The sequence below is a fragment of the Moschus berezovskii genome, chromosome 9 (assembly GCF_049115385.1).
Source record: "Moschus berezovskii isolate FMDL1 chromosome 9, NW_MosBer_1.0, whole genome shotgun sequence".
In the NCBI taxonomy this organism is placed as follows: domain Eukaryota; kingdom Metazoa; phylum Chordata; class Mammalia; order Artiodactyla; family Moschidae; genus Moschus; species Moschus berezovskii.
The window spans coordinates 24,389,185-24,401,652 of NC_142468.1; positions in this window are offsets into that span (position 1 = coordinate 24,389,185).

Here is a 12,468-nt window from a genome sequence, read left to right on the forward strand (position 1 = left end):
CACAAAGCAGTTCACCCACTGAATCACCCTGGCAAATTAGTAACTAAGTCCTTTGGATGAGTAATGAAAGCCAAACTGTAAAATCAAGTGTACCATGGAGAGTAATCATAGTAAATACCCTTCCTCCTTCCTCATTTTGGCATCTGCTCAACCCGTCATCTGACAACAGCTTCTATTACATGTTAGGGTAATAAAATATTGTGTTATTTTATGTCATTAAAGATTTGGGGGAAGTATATTAATATTGCATTTCAGATATTTGCAACAAGTCTGAAATCTCAGTTTTCAAGATTCTACCATTAACTGTTAGATGTGAAATTCTTAACTAAGGTTATTATATCCCTTTGGTTTTATCACCTCTCTGTACCAGTGAAATCTGAATTTTCATAACTGAATTACTAGCCTAATCACTTCATGATTGTATGAAGTGATCAGAAATAATGTAAGTTAAAAGAATACTCACTGATTCAGATGTGAGAAGTTATGAAACAACAAATTAGTAGGCATATTAATTATTCAACAAATATCTAAAAATTTCTTAAATGCAAAAAAAAAAAAACTGAAAGCAAACCAACAAACCATAAACTTTTCTAATTTAATTGGGCTTAGTTGTTATTATTTTGATATTTTATAGTCCTGTACTTCTTAATCTTTCATAAACTTAGCTAGAAATGTTATGACCTTAAGTTAGAAACACTATGTGGTTATTGCCATGTGGAATGGGAGGTCTCACTGTCTGCATTTAGCTTTGGTATCATTCAGTATAGGGCAGTATTAATTCAACTCAATCAACTTTCATATTCACTCATTAAGATACATACATTGAGTACTTCCTCTGTGCTAAGCACTGGGCTGTAGTCCTGGACTATAAAAAGGTAAGAGAAGAGACAAGCTAAGACACATTCACATAGGTAAAATACAAGGGAAAGTATGGGAATAAGGTGCTCTGTGGGCTTTGAGAAAGGTAGTCTTATGCTAAGAGAAGCTTTACTAACTTCTGATGGTGGGGGTTAGGGGACAAGAAGGATGGAGAGTAAACTACTATGAAAATACCTACAATAATAGGAAAAGATCTCATATATGGCTTTTAAAAGATAGATATAAAATTTTAGTCAATTTGAATGACTGAGTGCAGTCCACAGAGACAAATATGGGCTTTTTATGGGAACAGCAAGTAGTCTACAATAACTTCAGGGTAGGATATTCAATATTTAGGATGTTAGTCATTTATCACACTTTTATTTGTACCCTTCTTTGCTGGTTCTGTGCCAGGCTGAGGATGTGAGGAAATAAAACATGACCCAGGAGAATTTTTACTTTGGAGGGAGGATGCAAATTTGGAGCTTGGAAATTTATCTAATGAAGGAAAGTGCAAGACTGAATGCCAAGCGAAAGGAAATCAAGTTTGTTCTCCTTGAAAAGGACTATAATGTTATCCATATCTTTTCCTCACCAAGCTCCCGATCAAATCTCTATTTTCTTAATGTGTTCGTCTCAGCAGTCACTTTGATTCATATACATATGTGAATACCTATGACTGCATCTGGAGTGGTATCTGTGCTGAACTCCAAAGAGCTGAACTCTAACGCTTCCTATGTCCTCTCTCACATCCTCTCTGATTGTGAGAGATTTAACTCCACCACCACCACTATGATTTAACTCCACCACTGCTTCAAAGCAGTCTTGTGAAGAGCCACTTTCTTAAATGCAAAGGTCAATGTTCTGTCCTCATCTTCCTTGAGCCACCAGCAGCATTTGACACCCATGAGCATTTTGTCCTTTGGGCAATAGAAGTACAATTCTAGCTTCTTTTCCTACCCATTGGATCCTCCTGCTCAGTCTCCCCTGCTAGTTCTTTTTTATAAATGCTAAAAGCTTAAGTGTCTCAGGGCTCTCACATACAATATTTTACTTTTCTTTCTGCCTAGGTTTGAACAGACAGCCCTATCACTTACTAGGTGTTTGATCATAAGAAAGTCACTTAATGTCTCCAAGATTGAGTGTTCCTCATCTATAAATTGAGGATAATAAAAGTAGCTACTTCCAGTGGTTATAAAGACTAAATGAAATGTCTATGTAAAGTGCTTAGAACAGTGTCTACCACTGTATGCGTTAACAGAGTGAAATATTCTTATCACCATGTTCTTTATCACTCATTCCAGCATGATTTCCTCTAGTCTCAGTGGCTTTAAATTCCATCTTTACACTATAAACCCAAAATTTATCTCTAGCCTGAACTTCTACCCTAAACTTTAGAATCACCTATTCAACTGCTCACTCAACATCTCCACTTGAATTTCTAGGGGCTGCTCCAGCTGCTGCTAAGTCGCTTCAGTCCTGTCCAACTCTGTGCAACCCCATGGACTGCAGCCCAGCAGGCTCCTCTGACCACGGATTCTCTAGGCAAGAATACTGAAGTGGGTTGCCACCTCCTTCTCCTGAATTTCTAGGGAGCATTAGAAATTTAACATGTCAAACTTTTAATTTTCGTCCAGTTTTATGCATTTCAGTATATGGTAATGCCACTCTTGTTGAGGCTTTCTTTCCCGCTGCATATTCAGTCCATCAGGAGATTCTTTTATTTCTACCTTCACAATGTCTCCGTTCTCTAACCACTTCTCACCAACCCCACTGGACCACCCTACTCCAAGACATCATCATCTGTTGCCTGAATGATTGCAGTATGCTCTTCCCACCCATATTTTCTTTTCTGGTTACTGCAACCACAGGGATCCTGCTAAAATAAAAGTGAGATGAAGTCACTGCTCTGCTCAGTCTCTTGCAGCCTGGCATGATCTCCTTGACCTCAACTTTTACTACTCTTTTCCTTCTCATTTCCCACCAGCTATGCTAGCATCTTTGTGCTCCTGACAGAGTCCAACAGCTTTTGCCTCGGAGCCTCTGCACTTGCTTTTCCTTATGCCTGAAACATCCAATATCCATATGCTTACCCTCCCTCACTTCCGTTGGGTCTCATTTCAAACGTTATCTTATCAGTGAGGCCTGTCTTATTCTAGATAAAACCTAGAACATCTCTCATGCCCCACCTTCCATCACTCCTTGTCCCTTCCCCCCAACTTTATTTTTCACCGTATTTATTCACCGTCTGACGTGTTGCATATTCATTATTTTGAATGTAATGGCACGGACTTTATTTTATTCACCTGTACTTATTTTTAGATTCCTCAGTATCTTAAACAGTACCTAACATGTGGACGTGTGCATGCATGCATAGTCGCTCAGTCATGTCTGACTCTTTGCAACCACGTGGACTGTAGCCCTCCAGGATCCACTGTCAGTGGAATTCTCCAGACAATAATACTGTAATGGGTTTCCATTTCTTACTCCAGGGGAATACATAGACAGTACTTGGTAGATATTTTATGAATGAATGAATGAAACAGACGTGAGTGTGTGGAATAGGAATGATAAAAGAATCAAAGAAAAACTTAAGCTTTGTCTAATTTAGGCCTATGACTAGTCCACCTTAAGAATAATTTGTGCCTACACGTGATTGTTTTTGCTCTTAGATAGTACTGTGTATTGAGGGAGGGAGATAGTATAACAAACATAAAAAAGAAAACTATTTGTTCTTCACCACCTCTTTCCTATGCTTCATGGGTCATTCCGGTTCCTGCAATAAATCCTCATCTGATTAATAGGACTGAGAATTAGAAAGCAAAAATTCCTTTGAAAGTAGTAACAGATATAACTATTTTGTTGCACTTAACTTTTACTTCTGAACTTATATGTCTCTGACAAGCTTAGATATCTTGTTTCTAACACCTGACAGATTATAAGGGTTCATTATATGTGTGACCCTTTAGTGGATATGTCAGTTCAGAGCATACATACCCCTGCCATGAGACAGGGTAGAGAAGTCTTAGCCTGAGGAACGGATTTCTGATGGAAATAGCAGATCACATATAGGAGATAATTCTAATTAGGAATTTTAAAAATCTCAGTGGAAACAGATATCCGGGACTCTACAAGCTTCTTTCTCCTGGAAAAGTCCTAACTTTCACACGTGGTATACTCCACCAGGAGAAACAGAATATGCATTGGCCCTCAACTAAGTTTTTAAAAATGTTTTGGGTTGAATAAGAGATCTGGAGTACCACAGAGAACCCTTTAGGGCCACTTTCCAGAGTATTTTTTAGAAGAAAATTTCAAATCATATTTGAGAAGATAAACTGCTTTAAATCAAGTAAAAGTAAACAGTGTGAAGCTAGTCCCAGGGCCTGACTAATCAAGTACTTAGACTGAAAGTGTTCAGGTCTCACAGCCCTTGGATAACACTTGAAGCAAATGCAAGAGGCTGGAATAGCAAACAGAAGTGTCCTAAGCCTTGTGATGTTGATTTGGGGCACAGAAGAACTGAGAAAACTTTGGTAACAAGACTACAAATACACTGATTTTGTTTTTTCTTTTAAGTCAATCATAAGAGATGAATACCCCTAGGATCATTGTGAAATGTGTAAACTGTATATTTTTTCTTTGGTACTTTAATTTGTAATACACAAACCAAAGTTTAAAGGCTCTTGAAAGTATGCAGAAACTGAGGGTTTCCTGTGTCTTCTTATCTGGTAACATAGAAGTCAAAGCCATTATTCAACTATAGCTCAGATAGTAAAGAATCTGCCTGCAATGCAGGAGACCTGGGTTTGAACCCTGGGTCAGGAAGATCTGCTGGAGAAGGAAATTGCAATCCATTCCAGTATTCTTGCCCAGAGAATCCCATGGACAGAGGGGCTGGTGGGCTACAGTCCATGGTGTCACAGAGAGTCGGATACGACTAAGTGACTAACACACACACATACAGTTGAACAATTATTCCCTGAAAACCATCTTTTAGCACAATTGTGTTTAGCGGTGAAAAGAGCCAGCTCCTTGTAAAGCATCGGATGATTAATAATTACCTTTCCTTTATGCTATGTTAGGAAAATTATTTTTCTGTTTACATTTGAATTAGCTTTAATGAGAACATTGAGCTGTTTCAAAGAGTATCCAAAATATATTAACAGATTTCAAAAAACATCTAGAAGTTCTTATATAAAATATACCCAGAAGGACAAGCTCTTCTTATAGTAGAATTAGGGTAATTGAGATTTTGTGATGCAAAATTGCACACAAATATAAATTTAGTTTTTAAAAATATTTATTTTATGGGGTCTTAGTTTCAGTCCTAGGGATCTTTGATTTTTGTTGCAGTGTGGGAACTCTTAGCTGTGGTATGTGAGATCTAGTTTCCTGATCATGGATGGAACTGGAGCCCCCTGCATTGGGAACTTGGAGTCTTAGCCATTGGATCACCAGGGAAGTCCCCTAATCCCAGTTGCTGAGGGTTAGGAAAGCAGGAGCTCCATTCAGCTGGGTAGCTATGGATGGGGGTCTCCAGAAGATGTCATCTGGGCCTGAAGTGAGTCACCTGAAGTAGTCATCTGAAGTGAGTTGGACTGGAGGAAGTGCTTTCAGGAATATTCCTCAGGTAGCTGTCAGCTAGGGGCCTCAGTTTCTGGCCATGTGGACCTTTCCTTAGGACATGACAGCTAACCTCTCCCAGAATAAGCAATCCAAGAGAGGAACAACCAAGATAGAAACTGCAGGGCCTTTTTAATGACCTGGTCTTCAAAACCACACCACCCCCACTGCCACTTTATCCACCTGAAGCAAACCACTAAGTCCAGCCTACATCCAAGACAAGGGCCAAAAAGGCAAATTTCTTGAAGGGAGGAGCATCAGGTATTTGTGGACATATTTTTAAAACCATCAGGTAATCTAGCATGTTATAAGTACTCTCAGTTCAGTTCAGTAGCTCAGTCGTGTCCGACTCTTATTCCTCAGCAATAAATATGTTAACATGTAATTTATTGATGCCTAGAGTACTTATTTGGGACCAAGGTAAGAGAAACCCAAATAAGTACTCTAGGCATCAATAAATTACATGTTAACATATTTATGGCTGAGGAGTATTTTATCAGTGAGTTTTAAGACTGTTGCTCTCCTTTGAGCAATGACCATTTGGATCAGGTAGATAAAATCAACAGACTGGCAGAGACTAGAGATCTCTTCAAGAAAATTAGAGATAACAAAGGAACATTTCATGCAAAGATGGGCACAGTAAAGGACAGAAACAGTATGGACAGAAACAGAAGATATTAAGAAAAGGTGGCAAGGATACACAGAAGAACTATACAAAAAAGATCTTAATGACCCAGATAACCACAATGGTGTGATCACTCACCTAGAGCCAGACATCCTGAAGTCCAAAGTCAAGTGGGCCTTAGGAAGCATCACAACAAAGCTAGTGGAGGTGATATAATTCCAGCTAAGCTATTTCAAATCCTAAAGGATGATGCTGTTAAAGTGCTGCACTCAACATGCCAACAAATTTGGAAAACTCAGCAGTGGCCACAGGACTAGAGAAGATCCGTTTTCATTCCAATCCCAAAGAAGGGCGATGCCAAAGAATGTTTAAACTACCGCACAATTTCACTCATCTCACACGCTAGCATAGTAATGCTCAAAATTCTCCAAACTAGGCTTCGACAGTACATGAACCAAGAACTTCCTGATGTCCAAGCTGGCTTTAGAAAAGGCAGAGTAGCCTAGTCAAATTGCCAACATCTGTTGGATCATCGAGAAAGCAAGAGAGTTCCAGAAAAATATCTACTTCTGCTTCATTGACTATGCCAAAGCCTTTTACTGTGTGGATCACAACAAACTATGAAAAATTCTGAAAGAGATGGGAATACCAGATCACCTAACCTGCCTCCTGCGAAATCTGTATGCAGGTCAAGAAGCAACAGTTAGAAATGGACATGGAACAATGGACTGGTTCCAAATAGGAAAAGGAGTACATCAAGGCTGCATATTGCTACCCTGCTTATTTAACTTATATATAGAGTTCAGTTCACATCAGTCACTCAGTCATGTCTGATTCTTTGTGACCCCGTGGACTGCAGCACACCTGGCCTTCCTGTCCACCGCCAACTTCCAGAGTTTACTCAAACTCATGTCCATTGAGTCGGTGATTCCATCCAACCATCTCATCCTCTGTCGTCCCCCTCTCCCCCTGCCCTCAATCTTTCCCAGCATCAGGGTCTTTTCAAATAAGTCAGCTCTTCGCATCAGGTGGCCAAAGTATTGGAGTTTCAGCTTCAGTATCAGTCCTTCCAATGAACATTCAGGACTGATTTCCTTTAGGATGGACTGGTTGGATCTTCTTGCAATCCAAGGGACTCTCAAGAGTCTTCTCCAACACCACAGTTCAAAAGCATCAACTCTTTGGTGCTCGGATTTCTTTATGGTCCAACTCTCACATCCATACATGACCACTGGAAAAACCATAGCCTTGACTAGATGGACCTTGGTTGGCAAAGTAATGCCTCTGCTTTTTAATATGCTGTCTAGGTTGGTCATAACTTTTTTTCCAAGGATTAAGTGTCTTTTAATTTCATGGCTGCAATCACCATCTGCGGTGACTTTGGAGCCCCACAAAATAAAGTCTGCCACTGTTTCCACTGTTTCCTCATCTATCTGCCATGAAGTGATGGGACTGGATGCCATGATCTTTGTTTTCTGAATGTTGAGCTTCAAGCCAACTTTTCATTCTCCTCTTTCACTTTCATCAATAGGCTCTTTAGTTCTTCTTCACTTTCTGCCATAAGGGTGGTGTCATCTGCATACCTGAGGTTACTGATATTTCTCCTGGCAATCTTCATTCCAGCTTGTGGTTCATCCAGCCCAGCGTTTCTCATTATGTGCTCTGCATATAAGTTAAATAAGCAGGGTGACAATATACAACCTTGACGTACTCCTTTTCCTATTTGGAACCAGTCTGTTGTTCCATGTCCAATTCTAACTGTTGCTTCCTGACCTGCATACAGATTTCTCAAGAGGCAGGTCAGGTGGTCTGGGATTCCCATCTCTTTCAGAATTTTCCATAGTTTATTGTGATCCACACAGTCAAAGGCATTGGCATAGTCATTAAAGCAGAAATATATGTTTTTCTGGAACTCTCTTTTTTCTTTGATGATCCAGTGGATGTTGGCAATTTGACCTCTAGTTCCTCTGCCTTTTCTAAATCCAGCTTGAACATCTGGAAGTTCATGGTTCATGTATTGTTGAAGCCTAGCTTGGAGAATTTTGAGCATTACTTTGCTAGTGTGTGAAATGAGTGCAATTGTGCAGTAGTTTGAGCATTCTTTGGCATTGCCTTTCTTAGGGATTGGAATGAAAACTGACCTTTTCGAGGTCAGTTATAGAGTTTTCCAGGTCATAATTAGAGTACATCATGCGAAATGCCAGGCTGGATAAAGTACAAACTGGAATCAAGATTGCCAGGAGCAATATCAATAACCTCAGATATGCAGATGACACCACCATTATGGTAGAAAGCAAAGAGGAACTGAAGAGCCTCTTGATGAAAGTAAAAGAGGAGAGTGAAAAAACTTGCTTGAAACTCAACATTCAAAAAACTAAGATCATGGCATCCTGTCCCATCACTTCATGGCAAATAGATGGGGAAACAATGGAAAGAGTGACCGACTTTATTTTCTTGGGCTCCAAAATCACTGCTGATGGAGACTGTAGCCATGAAATTAAAAGACGCTTGCTCCTTGGAAGGAAAGTTATGACCAACCTAGACAGCATATAAAAAAGTAGAGACATCACTTTGCCAACAAAGTTCCGTCTAGTTGAAGCTATGGTTTTTCCAGTTGTCATATATGGTTGTGAGAGTTGGACTATAAAGAAAGCCGAGTGCCAAAGAGTTGATGCTTTTGAACTGTGGTGTTGGAGAAGACTCTTGAGAGTCCCTTGGACTGCAAGGAGATCAAACCAGTCAATCCTAAGGGAGATCAGTCTTGAATGTTCATTGGAAGGACTGATGCTGAAGCTGAAACTCTAATACTTTGGCCACCTGATGCAAAGAACTGAATCATTAGAAAAGACCATGATGCTTGCAAAGATTGAAGGCAAGAGGAGAAGGTGATGACAGAGGATGAGATCATTGTATGGCATCACCAACTTGATGGACGTGAGTTTGATCAAGCTCCAGGAGTTGGTGATGCACAAGGAAGCTTGGCACACTGCAGTCCATGGGGTCGCAAAGAGTGGGACACAGCTGAGCTACTGAACTGAACTGAGATAAAATCAAATAACATTTAAAGCATTATTGCAATGTATTGTCTGTGTCCACATTCACTCTAACAATAGCTGTATCACTCTTTCCCAAACCCACCCAGGACCTGTCCCTGTCCTTGCAGAAAACCCTTATTTTCTTTCTTATGAGCATAGGAAATGCCATACTCCCACAGCAGGGCTGCTTTCTACACATAGCAAAACACTTTTGATAAGGCACTGTGTCAAAAGTTGTGGACAGTTCAAATAAATTCATACTCTAAAATTCTATAGTCTCCCTTGTCTTCAGACTTGGGCTTAGTGAACTTTAATAGATTCCTGTGGCATAAGTCTTCCCTTTCAGAAGTTGTGTTGCTTTTGCCCTAGTAAGATGCCTTTACTTAGGCGTTCAGTGAGCCACAGAGAATTCCTGCCCTGCAAACTCTAGATCTGCTTGACGTATTTAAAGATACAGTGAGTGAGTGAGTGAAAGTCGCTCAGTCATGTCCGACTCTTTGAGACCCCATGGACTATACAGTCCATGGAATTCTCCAGGCCAGAATACTGGAGTGGATAGCCTTTCCCTTCGCCGGGGAATCTTCCCAACCCAGGGATCAAACCCAGGTCTCCTGCATTGCAGGCGGATTCTTTACCGACTGAGCTATGATACAAGGATCTCTCAAATAACAGACAAGTTATAGTTATGGTGAGGTTATAAATCAGTTCCAAAACCCACAAAATATTGTTTGATCTAAAAATTGCTCCTACAAAACTTCACCAGTGCACCAGAAAATGTGTTTTCCAGGTAAAATGTATGACTGTGGGAATTGCTTCCTGTAGCACTCATGCTAGTTCTCCAGCCAGAATATCTGGGATTCCTCTACTTTATCCTGGTCCCACACAGTGGCACCAGTAGCATTCCCAGTAGCCAGAAAGGTAATAGCCATCTCTGTTGCTCAGAGTCCTGTGGTGATAAGAGTGACAGAGGGTAAGGGACACTTCTGGTGCCTCAGTCTATTTATGTCTACAGGCCCTTCTAAAAAATATTATTCATCTAAGGACTGACTTCATATCTAAATTATGGACATCATCTGCTTCCTAGAGAGGTAACACTGTACTCAAATCAGCCATGTAATTAGCTTTTAGGTTTTTACTTGAATTTTCCTTAAATATTGACATTAACAGACCATTCCACCTAACTTGACAACCAGATATGCTCAAGATTAATATCCGGTATTTATATGTACCACTTATTTATCCTTTCACATAGAACAGCACCTTCATTTTATTGAAAGATTTCCGAAGTATAGTTTAAAACATTTTTGTATTAAAGTATAACGGATCATGAAAATATTTTTTCTTGTAATAGACATTCTCTTAAGAGTTTTGTTCTAAGGCTATGCTGACCATATAGGATAGCACAGATATTGAGCTTTTCATAATCATAGAAATTCTATTGGACAGTGCTGTACCGAGGAATCAATGTGTTATCAGATGAACTATTTTTATAGATGTGGAAAATAAGATAAAGGAGTACTAGTACAAAATTCTAAAATCTTAGGTAAATGTTATCAACCTGTCTTATGTGTTACATAGTAAAGAATGAGTATTGCAGAAGTTGAAACAACTCAATTATGGAATATTTATGAATTTTCTCTGACCAAAAATCTATTTTTAAGAAAAAAATTCAGTACATTATTAAGAGCAAGCAAGTTTGGGTGTGTGTGCATGTGTGTGTGTGTGTGTTTAAACCTAATAAAAATTTGCAACTTCAGGATGAACTTCCTGGAGTTTCTTTTTTGCTATAAAAATATAGTACTGCCTTAAAAAATCATTTTGTTGAGGTATAATTTATATGCAATAAAATACATTCACTTTAAAGTAGTTCAGTTCAGTTCAGTTCAGTTCAGTCGCTCAGTCGTGTCCAACTCTCCGCGACCCCATGAATCACAGCACGCCAGGCCTCAGGTAAATGCATATACCAATGTAATTATTAATACCACCCCAGTTAAGATATACAACTTCCCTTCACCTCAGAGTTTCCTTTACTATCTTGCTGTCAATATCCTCTAGCCCATCTCCACTCCATGAAATCACTAATCTGTCTTTGTAAATTGATTTTGTCTTGTGAACATTCAATTCAATTGAATTATATAGTATGTATTCTTTTTTCTTTTTCTTCCTTTTGGCCATGTTGCAGGAGTATGTGGGATCTTAGTTCCCTGATCAGGGATTGAACCCACTCCCCCTTCATCGGAAGCTCAGAGTCTTAACCACTGAACTGCCAGGGAAGTCCTTCATATGTATGTTCTTTTCGTATTTGACTTCGTTGTTGCATGTTTTTTTTGTTGTTGTTATGAAGTAGTATCACTCTATGAATATACCACAGTTCGTTGAACCATTTGTCTGTTGTCAGGTATTTGGTTTGTTTTCAGATTTTGGTTATTATGAGCAAAACTCCTTTGAATATTTGTGTACAAGTCTTGTTTTGAACATATGTCTTGTGAACACGTTTTTATTTTTCTTGAGTAAATGCCTAGAGTAGGATCATTTGGTCATCTGATAACAATGTCTTATCTTCGGAAGGCATTTCCTGTTTTCCAAAGTGGTTGTGCAGGGGCCATGATGTATGAAGGATCTAGTTGTTCCACATAGTCACCCACGGTTGGTGTGGTCTGCTACTGCCTTTTGAAGGACTCTGTTACCGGGTAATATTACTCAGTCTGAGTTGTGACTTTCTTCCTAAAGAACCAATTTGTTCCAGATTATCACTCTCAACAAAGCATTTTCTATAATGAGACAGTCAACTCCAAATTAGAAACTTTTAGTTTACATATATTCATATCTTAACAATGACCCTGATATTAATCTTCTCTTGGTTGCTCCCTATATCATCTCTGATTGTAGAAGTGGGAAAGAAATCCCTTTCATTTTTCGAACAGCAAGGAAAGAAGGGAAGAATCTCCCGGGCTGTGGGCCAAGGGGGCTAGGTAGAGGGTTTTCCCCTATAGCACTGTCCAATAGAAATATAAAATGAGCCACATATATAATTTCATGAAACACTATTTAGTAGCCAATTAAAAAGTAAAAATAAACACATGAAATTAATTTCTAAATTTTAACCCAATATAGCTAAAATATTATAATTTAAACATACAATCTATATAATAATTGTTGAGGTATTTTACATTCTTTTTCATACTAAGGCCTAAAAATAGATTGCCTATTTTACACTTTTTTACACTTTATCACAGTACAGGTCCTAATTTCCAAGAGTTGAAGTGAAAAAACATAACCTTACCCAAACAATATTTATGTTTAATGAAGAAGAATTCTACACTGCTT